Here is a 13,458-nt window from a genome sequence, read left to right as displayed (position 1 = left end):
TTGACGTATGCACAGTCTACATCCCCCCTCCCACAGTAAAGAACACTTTACAAGAGATTTCTAACTGGATCATTAATCAATGCCACCCTAAAGCAACATTACTAGTGTGTGGAGACTTTAATATCAGCTCAGGCCAACACACTCTTCGCAAATTGTTATCTTCTAATCTGGCTTCAGTAGGTCTGACCCTCCAGAATTTTTCCGTTACCAGAGGCGCTAACCTGTTAGACCTAATATTTGCAACAGACACCCTCACCGTAGACAGCCAACCGGAAACAGCCTTCATGTCAGACCATCTACCAGTAGCCCTCATTCTTCCAATCACTTCCAGGACATCCTGGCAACACCCAGCACCAGTTAAGAAGACAGTGATTAGCCCTTCTCTCCTCAATCAGAGAAATGCTGCTTTGCAGCATCCATTTTTCCTTGGGAAGCCCTAACCCAATGTCATCCACAGCTCGGGCTGCACTTTCTTACCTGCTGGCTGCAGTCTATTGCTCGAACTGCAGCGTCAAAAACAGTTTCAATCTCCTGTCGAAGCAAAGCATGGTGGACCCAAGATCTCAGCCTTAAATTTCAGAATAAACAATGCCTACATGCAAAATGGAAAGAAAAATTAGACCCACTAGACAGAATTGCATACTCAAGAGCCCGCGCCCAGTTCAATAGAAGCAAATCTGAAGCCATTAAAGCCTATATCGACAAAACAATCAAGATCGGGAAAGCACCGTTTAAGCCAAGGCATGACGAATTCCCTCAACAACTTAATCCAATTGAATGGCTAGACTACATCACAAGATTTAAGCCAAAGTCAGCGTCAGACTTTAAGAGCATTCACAACAGTTGTCAGCGAGATGTCCTCGCTTCCATCATCATCACAAAAAGAGAGCTTATCCAGGCCATCAATGATATCACACCAACATCTTGCACTGGATATGATGGGGTCCCACAATTCATTCTTAAGAGCGTTAGTGTATTCATCATTGATGCACTCCTAGGTATCTTCAATGGAATCCTCACAACGCAAAGTTTCCCAACAGCCTGGAATCAATATATTGTCCGACCAATCCCCAAAACACAAGGAGCGACATCAATTTCACAATTCAGGCCAATAATGAAAGCCGGCTCATGTCTCCTCAAAGTCATGGAGAAGTGCCTTCTTCCCATCCTAACCAACCAGGTTCTGTCATGTGAATCACCATACATTCACTATGCCTTGAAACGCAGGTCCACTATTACCAACCTACTGCAAACCACCAACACCATTCTGGGGGAATTACAAGATAGGGCTGAGATGGCAATTGTGTATCTGGATATCCAGTCTGCATTCGACAGCATAGACATTCAGCCCCTCCTGCAACTTTGTGAGGATGGATACCAAATAAAAGGCAATATACTGGAATTCTTGAAGTCGCTACTTACGACCAGGGTCCTTCACCTGACTGTGAATAAAAAATCTTTCACAAGGAAAGTTAGTGTAGGTGTACCCCAGGGCGGAGTTCTCTCAGGGCTCCTCTTTACGGCTGCCATCCACCCATTCCTGTGTCAGCAAACAGAATTTATCAGTTATGCAGACGACTTGAAGCTCCTCTATCGGATCAACGGGACCGCCCGCCCCAATTCTGTTTCTGAAACCATTATCAACAGCCTTAAGAATCTGATTACATACTTGGCACAGTTCTCTCTTAAAATAAATCCAAAAAAATCTGCACAAATGGTATTTTCCCTCAAATCAAACCCAACGCAACTAAACCTGGAAATCCACGGAAACCCCATCACCCCAGTCATCAAGCACAAAGATCTCGGCGTTATATTCGACCCTAAACTCAGTTTCAAACACCATGTTGCAGACATTCATAACAAGGTATGCAGGGCAAGATGGCTTGCCAAACAACACCTCCTTCATGTCACAGAGCCTGAGTACACGCTCCAATACATATACCGGTTTCTGCAGCCAGTCATCACCTACGGGTCAGAAATCTGGGCGTCGGCAACGAAAACCACGCTAAAAATCATTGCATCTGATGAGTACTGGCTTCTTCGGTGGGTCCTCTTCAAACATAAACTTCCCCCACTCACACATACTTCAGATATCATCCAACTACTAAACTACAGAAAAGTCTCCAAACGGATATTTGACCTCCGCTTGCTTGTGTCAATTAAAATGAGAGCGGGGGAAGTCAATACGCCAAATTTTTGGCAGATGTGCAATTGGAGGATCCCCCCAAAACCCTTAAGAGCCCTCCCCTCTCTGCAGTCTGTGGCGTGGAGGCTGAGAATAGGGGATAGATTCCTGCCCATGGAGATGCTCCACAACGTCCAGGAGATAGATGTGGACTACAAAAAGTTCATAAAGGACAAATCGTACAGAAGACGCATCATCAGGGATCAGCTTTCGTCTTCAACCGAGTGACTGCCATCGTCTTTTCATATGTTTTCATTTCCCATGTTAATATCAACTTTAAATGTAAAATATGTAATTATACGTTTATTGTCTTATGTAATTTTACCTGTATTAGTTATTTAATGTGAAACCCCTAGCATTGTCGCTGTTGTGGGTAACATTGCATCAGGCAATCATGTATCCAATCACTGCCTGCAATAAAAGATATTTATTAATTCTCTCTTCCTTTTCCCCAAAAAATTGTTTCAACTCAAGGTGCAGGAACAAGTCTGATCGACATCCAATTTTCAGAATATATTTTGTTGATTCCTGGGAAAGTGTTAAATCAATTCCACTCTATAAAAACGTTGGTATAAATTTGAAAGAGCAGCTCCGATCCTTCTTTAAATTTCAGATCCTTTTTATAATATTCTTAAGGATATCTGAAATACGAAATTTCCCTTGTGAGGCTCTCCTTCTCCCTTAAAAAGAAGTGCTGCAGAAATCCGACCTCACGGCTACCCATCAAATGGTGATATTTTAGTAAACACTTAAGTACTGTATAGAAGTTTCCACCCCCTGAGCTATACTACTGATAATCAAACGCGTCTTAAATCTATCGCAATACGCACATTTGTAAAATGTTTTTTTTTTTTCTACTCCCATATTTCGTTACTGTCTTTAAGACATCATAGTTCGCAAAACTGTTATTAGAATTAAATTTGAATATGACGCTTGAAATCATCTTCACGCTCTCCAAAAATGGTCTAGACATTGATATCTAATGCCGTTTCGCCACACAAAACAATTTGAGATACCTCAGATCAAGAACGCACGCGCACACACAAAATAAGTAAATAAATACATCGCCATGGAATAAAAATTATAATCCACCGCAAAGTAAAAGGCGTGGGGGGGGGGGTGCATCGCGAAATAAATTGGCAATAGTAGGTGAAAATTATACAAAATTACACTGGACAACTGTTAAGTTAATTAGCTGGTTAAAGACACGATATCTCCAAATTACACGATATCACAAAATGCTAATTCTGAACTGTCCCACACCCCTACGAAGTATCTGCCCTCCTTGACATTCTTCAAATGAGTTTGGAATTATAGCAATTCAACCAGAATTTCGACTACTGTTATCCATTTTATATTTGTTTTTAAAAGCCTCATTGTTTCAGCTGTCTGTATTTCGATGAATAAATGAAGCGTTTATTCTGGACTGGCCTGTCGCTCTCTGAAAACTTTAAATATGTTAAACGAAATATTTTGTAAATATTCGAATAGCTTACTTGAATTTCTGAACCAATAAAGTTCCTTCCAAATTACGTATGCGTTTTCAGTTTCTATAAATAAACAAACTTAATTAATAGCGTTCTTACAAAAAAAAAAAAAATTCACTAGAAATCTGAAACACACTAACACAAAGCAATAGCATTCTGACTGACGACAAGCGCCCCCTCATCAGTGAGTTAGATTCTGGGTTTAACATCATTGAAAGCTTTTAAAATTAAATATTAAAACCGTGGCTTAGTGTAAGCAATCAATAAAAAGCCATAGTTTATTAAAATATGTAAATAAAATTTATAATTCTGTCCCAAGATTTAATAATGCGATTATAAAGGTACTTCTGAAAGATAGCCAATCTAAGGATCGTTTCGTTGTATTCCAATTAAGCAATTTTGACCAAAACTGTAAATAGTGAGCTCAGCTCGTTGTTGAATGTCCAACAATAGGATGGCTTTCCGAAATTCAGCACATCTGGCGAAGAGTAAGACCTAATACAGTATCCTCATGAATGCATATCTAATTTTCTAATCCTGTCAACGACGCGAGAAATCCTTATGGGTTCCCTTCAGAACGGGCCGAGTTAGACGGTCCGGGGCGAAGGCCGGTGATGATCAAGTCTAGAATATTCTGGTTCTTAGTATTCAAATAATAATCTTATTTTAGTTGATTAAAAAATGAATTCCACATCAGTTTCCTTCGCACTTGCTCCAATCAATAAGGGATAAACTGAAATCGCTCATAATGAAGTGGTTTTCAAAAAAAAATTGCATCACCTCATTTTTCGGTTGTTTCTTATAGTGGAAACTAATCTGATAGAATATGAATAAGTAATAAGAATACACATATAAAACTTAATTACAGAAATTTTACTTTTATGCTTTCTGGGTAAATATGAAATAAAATAAGTACCTTTCTCCAAACTAACAGCATGTTACTCATGATTTGGTTTCCATAAAACCAAAAATTCCATGAAAAAATACTACGATTTTTGTCATTTCTTTGTTCACACTAGGATGATAGCAGCTATAAAAACAAAAAACACAACAAAATTCACATTAATATTTCGTAGGTCAGCACATCTGGCGAAGGTTCTTTGGATAATTGGATGAGGTTCTGAACGTATTCTGGGAAATCTCATGGTACTAAACACGGATTGGTATCTCCTGCAGTTTTATAAGTGTTTTTGGTTTCTTTTGCGTGAAACACCCATTTTGTTCCAACAATTTTCAATTGGATTGAGGTCTGCACTGTTACCAGGCAATGTTATTGTCCAGGTGAAAAAATGTTTTTTTACCTGGACATTTTTTTACCTGGACATTTTTTATTTAAGCAGGAGTGCGATGCTTCACCAGTTTAAAAGTTTAGCTAAATTTACGAAGTGGTACTTAACGGTTTTGGCTTTAGGACATGGCGCAGAGTCATTCTGAAAAATGCAATTTCCTACATACCAATAGTGATCTAACTGTGGGAAGTAATTTTGTCTCAAGAATGTCCTTGTACACCTCAACATTCATCACTGCACCCTTCACAAATTCAAGACAACTCTATGTGAAATACAGCCGCATGTACACTAATTTGAGATTCAGAATGTTTCGCTGTGGAGACGATACAGTCGGGACGAAAAATTCTTTTCTTTGTCTAACAGTCTACTAGCCGTCAGAACCATGCAAATGAATTTGATTCAAAAGAAAAATAATATTTCCACTGATTCAGACTAACTAGCATGCTCTTTTGCTTACTGTAGATCCTGGGCTTCCATTTTGTGCTTAAAAAGTGGCTTTTCTTGCGCAGATGCTTCTTATCCCGATAAGAAAGGGCATTTGCGTACTTATCAGTACTTACCTTTACTCCTGTATCCTCCTCCTCCTCCTTCCATGCTGTTTTGAGATCTGTGGATGAGGATCTTCTGTTTCGAATACTGAACCATCATGCGTGATTTCTGAATCTGGGAAAGCTGCAGTTGCGCCGAAGCTGGTTTTTCATAAGAAGCTTGACCGCCCATCCCACATCTCCCTTCCTAAATACATACCATAATGAAACTCGTCAACCCATATTTACGGTATCTTCACTTTTTAATTAGCTCTGTTATGTCAGCGTTAGTTATACTAACCAGGAGTGAAATTCACTCATTTTACTGAAAACACTCTTGACATTATTGTACACTCAGTTGAGACTAAGTGTTCTTGTGTGTAGTTTACAAAGATTTCTTAGTATTAAACGCTATTTTGATCCATATCATATGATCAGATAAATACATATCTGTATTATCTGTTAACCTCTTAACTAACGATATTGGTGAACTCCCTGCACCAAATTTCTTCATATCATATTCTTTTCTGTAAATGCGGTTTGTTCGAGGAAAAAAAAATCTTGGAAGTTGTTTCCAGTGCAAATCGTATTTCTCAATGACTGTCAAGTGTCTGAAGCGCTTCTTGTGAATATCAAAAAGTAAATGGGAGCAAGAAAAGGTTTTCGGAAAAGGGAAATTTTTCGGGAATGGCAAGCGATGAATAATTTGCGAGATCTAATATAAGCGAGATTTTTCAGTAAGAGGGTATAAACGAAGCCAGGAAACCAAAATAAGCTGTGCTTCGAAAACAGAATACTATAAAAAAGAAACAGTGTGAATGCATTGAGTAGAGATAGTCTGATCGGAACTTTCAGTTCTACCGAGGGTCTGTCTTTTTTCCCGAAGACCTTTGTCATTCGAATTAACGGGCAAATAGGTTTTCTCTGAACATCTTATATTGTCAAAGAGAAATCCGATGACTGCGGATAGCTCGATGCTTAGTGTCCCTATTGTCACCAAAGTGGAGAAAATGTCTGGACTCGATTCTCGTTGCCCACGGAGGTTGATAAATACTTTCAATTCAGAGGAGAGGAACTTGTGTGGGCGTTTTCCACATTGTCCACTTTTTGTCCCATAATTCATGAATCTAGGGAAATCGTGACATCGGTTTTAGTCTTCGAACCTTGGGCGTTTAGTCCGTCGAAAGTGGAAAATGGAATACACACAAGTTATAGACTCTGCACGCTAACGCCTCGTGGCTTTAGTTTCCCCTAGAAAATTCTAAACATTCCAAACACACCAAATAATTGACCTACTCATGATAGCACTCATTTCGTGGATAAAAAGAAAAGGCAGATTTTCTTGACTCGAGAACCAAGAAAACAAATCTCAATGATTTGGAAAACAGATTTATATATCCTACTTTGCAATTTTGTTTTTTAAATTTATACATTTTTTTTGTTTGGACATGTATATGATTTTAGGGTTGCCCGTAATTAAATACATTAACCCGTATTTGTGTCTGTAAATTGCGTATGTTTTATGGTTGATTTGCCTGTTTTGCTGGGCGAAAAAACCCCAGTTACTGGGGAGAAAAACCTTGCTATCTATGCCTGAGACCAACTAACTCAGCCACGGAGTGAAAAAAGCCCATTAAAGTTCCTCGCGTCATCGAACCCAGGATTTTTCCACCCGGTGTGGGGAGGACTGTGACGATACCACTGTGCTACTCGCGCAGACTTTGTTTGGACAAACCGTGGCTCGCAACAAAATCACTCTTATTTTAAATTTAGTTTTAAAACATGAAACAAATTTATAAATCACCGCGCACTACTCTCGCCTACATAGTCCCATTACAATGCCAATTCCTAAAGGTCACAATTTGTTCCAAGGTACTCTACCGACAAAAATTTTAAAAAGTTACTCCAAACTCTTCTTTCCAGATTTTATGAAAGATCGGTTGTGGATAATCTAATAAAATCGTGTCAAATAGCGTAGATTATAATACGAGGTCGGATAAAGAAAATCGACATTCCACGTCTGAATGGGAAGAAGATTTTGCATTCACCGACAAATGTGAAAAGCCATTGGGTTCAATCATGCACGGGTTGCGACTCAATACCCTCTTAATTCAGAATTACAGACAAACAAGTTTAATTCTTAAATATGGCCGACGAAATCAGTAGACATTGTTTTTTTAGCAAGGGAGCGGATATTGCGACGGATTCCAAAATATATTTTGGAACATTGTTCGTGATAAGCGTTCATACGTGGAAGGAGCATTCATTCAAAAGAATATCGAGGGAGGTATTAAATATTTTAGATCCAATTAATCCGAAACTTTGACTAATTATGCAAATGCCGATTTCGAGTTACACAGTAGTATTTTTGAAATCAGTAACGATTTTGAGAAGAGGTAGGAAGACGATTTAGCCATCTGTGGCACTCAGGTTAGCTCTTGGTGAATCAACAGATATTCAAGATAAATCACAGTTAGGGTGTAGATACCAGAAATGCATTTGATATAGTACTGGCAAGCTGGTGTACCGTTAAAAATCTTTGATGATTGCAAAATTATCAATGCTACACTGGAGTGCAAAACTTAAGGACCAACACTATTTCTAAAGGTTACAACCACAAAATCTTTACTTCAGGTACTCTTTACTGATGAGAGTAGATTCAGTCTCAGCAGCGATTTTGGACGTCAGCTAATCTGGCGAGAGGTTGGCACATGGTATCACCCCGAAGACATCACTGAAAGGGATCGATATGGCGGTCGAGGTGTTCTCGTCTGGGGAGGCGTTATCTTGTTACAGTATCTGGAGGCGTTAACTCCAGATACTGTAACCGGTGCACGCTACTGTACTGAGGTAATCCTTCCCCATGTGCATCTGTTCCGAGGTGCCATTGGCCCCGAGTTCGTGTTTATGGATGATAGCGCCACACCCCATCGCACTTCAGCTGTTGATATGCTTTTCGAAAGTGAGGACATTGTTCGTATGGATTAGCCTGCCCGTTCCCCTGACTGATCTAAATCTCATCGAGCACATATGGGACGCTCTGGGGAGAGGCCTAGCGGCACTTTCACACCCACCAGAAAATGTTCACCAGGTGAAGATGGCGCTGACAGAGAAATGGACGATGTTACCGCAAGAACTTATCAACAACATTGTTCTAAGTATGGACAGGCGGTGCAAAGCCTACATCGACATTAGGGGTGGCCATATCTCCTACTGAGGACCAACTCTTCCCTTTGTTCCATCTTTGGCAGTGATGCATCTGTATCATGGCAGCCAGTGCTATGTTGCCATTTTTGAATAAACTCCCCCTGTACCGTTTTGTTTCCTTTATCATTTCTGTACCTCACGAGGTTCCTTTAGTATGCTTTTACCATATCCAGGCCACTCCTAGGAGAAGCTATAGGTGAAAACCTGACTTTTCCTTAAATTTTGCACGCCAGTGTATTAACAAAATACATTATATAAATATATAACACTAAAAATTCTATTTAGCAGCAATGGGTAGCACAAAGTTAACTGTGTTATTAGGGAGCTTTTTGTTAAAAGTGAATAATTTACACAGTAAAAAGCAGATTATTCTGATTGCTATCTGCTCTTGCACTATCTTTGTTTCAATATCAGTTTTGCCAATATATCGTGGTTATTATTAATATTTATTTATTGCTCTGCTCTAGAGCCAGTCCCGGCCAGCAGTAAGCTAGGGGGATGATTATTACATTCACATGCTAAGGCAGGGCATTAACCTTGTACCGGGTTACATGGTGCCACATGTGTGCTTAACCTGAAAGGAACAGTATTTACAGAATTCTTTAATTACATACTTGAAAATTGTGGAAAACCATAGAATACTAAACTCAGTAAAATAATATTTGATAAAAAATGCTGGATGAAATGTGAAGTATATATATACAAAAGGTATTTCTTTGGTTGAGGCAGACCATATTTTCCTTCTGGCGGTGTCCCTGTGAGTCATAACGGTAGATTTAAGTATGTATCCATTAGCTTCTGGCGTCTGTAGGTGTTCCGTTGGCAGAATTATCGAGGTCGATGGTTACACCGTTAATCAAATCAACCGTGTTTCATGGGAACGTGCGTCTCAGGCCTTTGATGTTTCTGAAACTGATACTCAGCGAAAGCCTTGTGTCCAGTTGACTTCGTCCGGCAGTTCGGAGAGTTTTTATTAGGTTACTGATATCAGGGGCGTAAAGTCGTCCTGCGAGTAGTCGAGCCAGTGTAAGACGGTTTAGCTGCCACAATTCGTTGTTTCCATGGCTACTTCGAATTTAATGTAGAGTTTGGCTCTAGAAGTAATGTACTAGTTGTCAGTCGAGCCAGTTCAGGAGCCACTATCCAGGCAGAGGAACTTGAATTGTGTTGCAGGGGCCGATGACCAAATAGATGCTGCATAAAGAGGAATGGGGTAGAGACATCGAAGGACATATTTCTTGACCAGTTCAGCATTGTGAATCCCTGTTAGTTCCTGGCGGATTGCCCACATAGAATACATTTTTGTTTTCATGTTCAGGTGCGCCTGAAATGTCAGACCCTCATCCAATATTGACCCCAGATCGTTATGTTTTAACTTTTTTAATGGGTGAGCCATTGATGGTAACGTTAATATTGTGCGATTTATTCCAGGTGAATGACGTTTGGACTGTCTTTGTTTGATTAATCTGTAAACCAATCGAGGCCAGAAATTGTTCAAGTTGATGGATTTTTTTTTTATTTGCCTGCAGAGTAGTGGAAAGAACCTGTTTTTTTTTTTCTTTTTTTTGTTGTTAGAGGATGTGATGTAAAATTTCAGGTCATCAGCGTATGACCGGAAATTAGTTGAGGATGCCAAGAAGGGCTTTAGCATTTCGGCAAATAGGTTTGAAGATAGGATTCCCCTTGTTGGGTACCCTTTATTAATAGTGCATGTTCTCCGGGAAGCTACTACATGAAATGTCTATACTCCAGGATTGGTTTAATTATGCTGAGAGTATTTCCTGTAATGTTGAAATAATGCTGGAGAATGGTGATTAGAGCTGTTATCTATTTTATCATAGGCCGCTTAAAAAAAAAATAACATCTAGCTGTGTCCTTTCATTGAGGCCTTTCTGGATTCTGATAAGGGTGTCTATGAGGTTTCTATTTGTAGATCTCTCCTTAATCACGGTATGGAGGTACGGGGGGACCGGTGATTGAAGCAGTGGTCTGCAATGGAGGGCTGAATTGCTTTTCAAATATCTTTGAAAATCCACATCTGATGGCAATAGGCCTGAAATCTTGTGGAAAGGGAGTGGACGGATAAAATACGTGTTCCAGATCTTTGCACTTTCAATAATTTTATTGAATATATATACACCAGGGTGTCTATAATATAGGTACTACAGATTTTTATTAGAACCAGGAAATCGGACAGGGCAGACTACGGCTTTCATTGGCAGTTTTTTTTTTGACAATCTCCATCAGATACGTAGCTTCGGGTTATGGCTAGAGGTGATATTGGCGGTTTGCATGGAAGGCCAGAAAGTGTTACAGGGAGCTGTGGATGCGATTATTCATTGTTGAAAAGTGAGCTCGGTGCACGCTATAAATATTTCTTCTTTCATAAGTGATTTTCTTGTGGCTCTGTTTTTGGAGTCTTTTAGATTTTTTCAGCTTGTCCAGGGCAAGTTCGTTGCAGGCTAGTCTTTTCTGTCTTAAGTAGAGAGCCCTCGCCTTCGTGTAGGCGCTGAAGTCTTCTACATCTGCTGATTTTCTCCATCTTCGGAAGGCCGCCTGTTTCTGGAGGAACGTTTCTTTGATTGTTCGGTTAAACCACGCAGAGGTTCTGGAGGTGATGCAACTTTCTTTTGCAGCTCCCTCTTTGGCTGTTGCATAAAGCTCTTCGGCTAAAAGTTTCGCTTCAAGGTTGGTATAAAGGATTTTCCTGAAGGTTTCGGGTGGGTTTCCAGAAACTATATTCATACAAATCAGTATCCAATATTCTACCAAAAGGAATCTGTTGATGTACGTCTGGGAGCAGAAGATCATATCGCTGAGCATAATGGGAACTGGTAAGACAAATCTAGATATTTAGTGACGAGATGGTTATTACCAATAAATACGAGATTCTGCCGACTAATCCACAGATGCGAACGTCTTCATGATTGCGAAATGGTTTTGAAATTTGAAGCCTGTATCCAAGGTCATACGATATCCCCCCCTTCTGAACATATTTTCCATTTGACGTTAACTTTAGTGTCCAACTTTATTCTACTTTTTGTGAAAACCAAGCGAGTAGACTTATTTTTGAGTTAAAGGCATGTTTGTCGAAAACTCAAGATTCAGAATGGTTCTTAGTTACAACTGTTTATGGGTTGGTGTCTCCTATATCATCCGAGTTAATGTACATCTTATGGTAGTCCACATAAGATGCAAAATTATGACTTATTGCCAGAATTAGCTCGAGAGTGGCTGAAAGGACATGATACCGCCCGATGGGGCTCCTCTTTCAACAACTCTGGTATCTTAAGATGGTTATAAGAGATTATTAATAATACCTGGATTGAAGTACGAAATTTTTAAAATGGAGGTTATCCGAAATCCTAAAATAGTTTTGGAAAATGTAAGTTAGGCCAAGCACTGAGAGGCAGTTATATACCGAAGAGAAATATCAATGAAAATAATAGCAAGTTGAGGTTTCTTATTTAATTCCTGTATTCTGAACGGTATCCAGCAAGTTGTTGTTAGTGGATCTGCCAGAAATAACAGTATATGACGGCCCTTGTTGCAAACATCGAAAGAATCGAAGTATTTCCATCCTAAGAATGCTGGTGCCGAGTAATTTCAATTTTCGGTAAGACAGCTCTTCTGTGAATCTGTATTCAATAACGAAATTCTTGACATCGAAATACTGAGCGCAGCTAACAAACCGATATCTCGCAGAACTAAATTTGTACAGCCCTCAATTGTGTTAATTAAAAAAAAATAATTAAAGATAAGAGATTGCATATGAATGTACAAATCAAAAAATAAGTGATTTATAAAAAAAGGTTATCCACAGAAATATTTTGAAATTATTAATTATGGTTACCCAGATCACGTCTGACTATGCATATCGAACCTCTGAGGTTATGATACGAGATTCCTTTTATCACAAAGTTTGGTTCCACCCCCCCCCCCCGCCGCCACCAGCCATTTTATGCTTTAAGATTCACTTGTGTGTCTGGGGTCACTGACAGTTTGAGCAAAGATTGTATTGTACTTCAAACTGTTCTTCAACCGATTTGCCTATCTTCTGGATGAAAAAGTTTTTATGGAAAAAACCGCAATCCTCGTTCCACTACGACGGTCACCGGTCGATATATTAAGCGCCAAGGAAACTATGGCCATGAAGTATTGTGTATGATCGACCTGATAGAAGAATAGTGCTCTATTAGTGTTTCTTTTTACCTAGGGAAAAAAAGACCACGATTTCCAAAGAAACCCACCAACTCTGCCACAATGTTGGTAAAAAAAAAAAAAAAAGTTCCTTTTGAGACGGGAATCGGACTACCTTTTTCCATTCAAAAAGGAGTGAAGGTGATCACACCACTGTTACTAGCCATGAAGACCAGCCATGGTGTGAGAAAAATCAACAAAATTCCTCCCATCTTTAAGGGATTCGAATGCAGACCTTTTCCGCAGCTTTCATAACCACTGCACCAGTAAGGTTACACGAAGGTTGTTTGCAGCGTAAGACAAATGTTTCCAGGGAGAAACCGTGCTGTTTCTAAAAGCGTGTCATTGCGAATAAACGCACGTGTATAACTATTTTCTTTTTTGTTATAGAACCCCCTACACTTATTTTGTCAACAAACGTGCACAGCGTCCATTTTCCATGTTTCACGTGGAAAAATGAAGAGGAAGCAGTTATAGGATTTCTGCCTGCCAAAGGAAGAAATCCTACAAACTGTAGCTTCTATTCAACGTTATATAAATCAACTTTCAAGACTTTATGAGAG

The sequence above is a fragment of the Mastigoproctus giganteus genome, chromosome 9, assembly GCF_048544385.1.
Source record: "Mastigoproctus giganteus isolate SK-2022 chromosome 9, ASM4854438v1, whole genome shotgun sequence".
NCBI lineage: Eukaryota > Metazoa > Arthropoda > Arachnida > Uropygi > Thelyphonidae > Mastigoproctus > Mastigoproctus giganteus.
Note: the sequence above shows the minus strand (reverse complement) of the source record.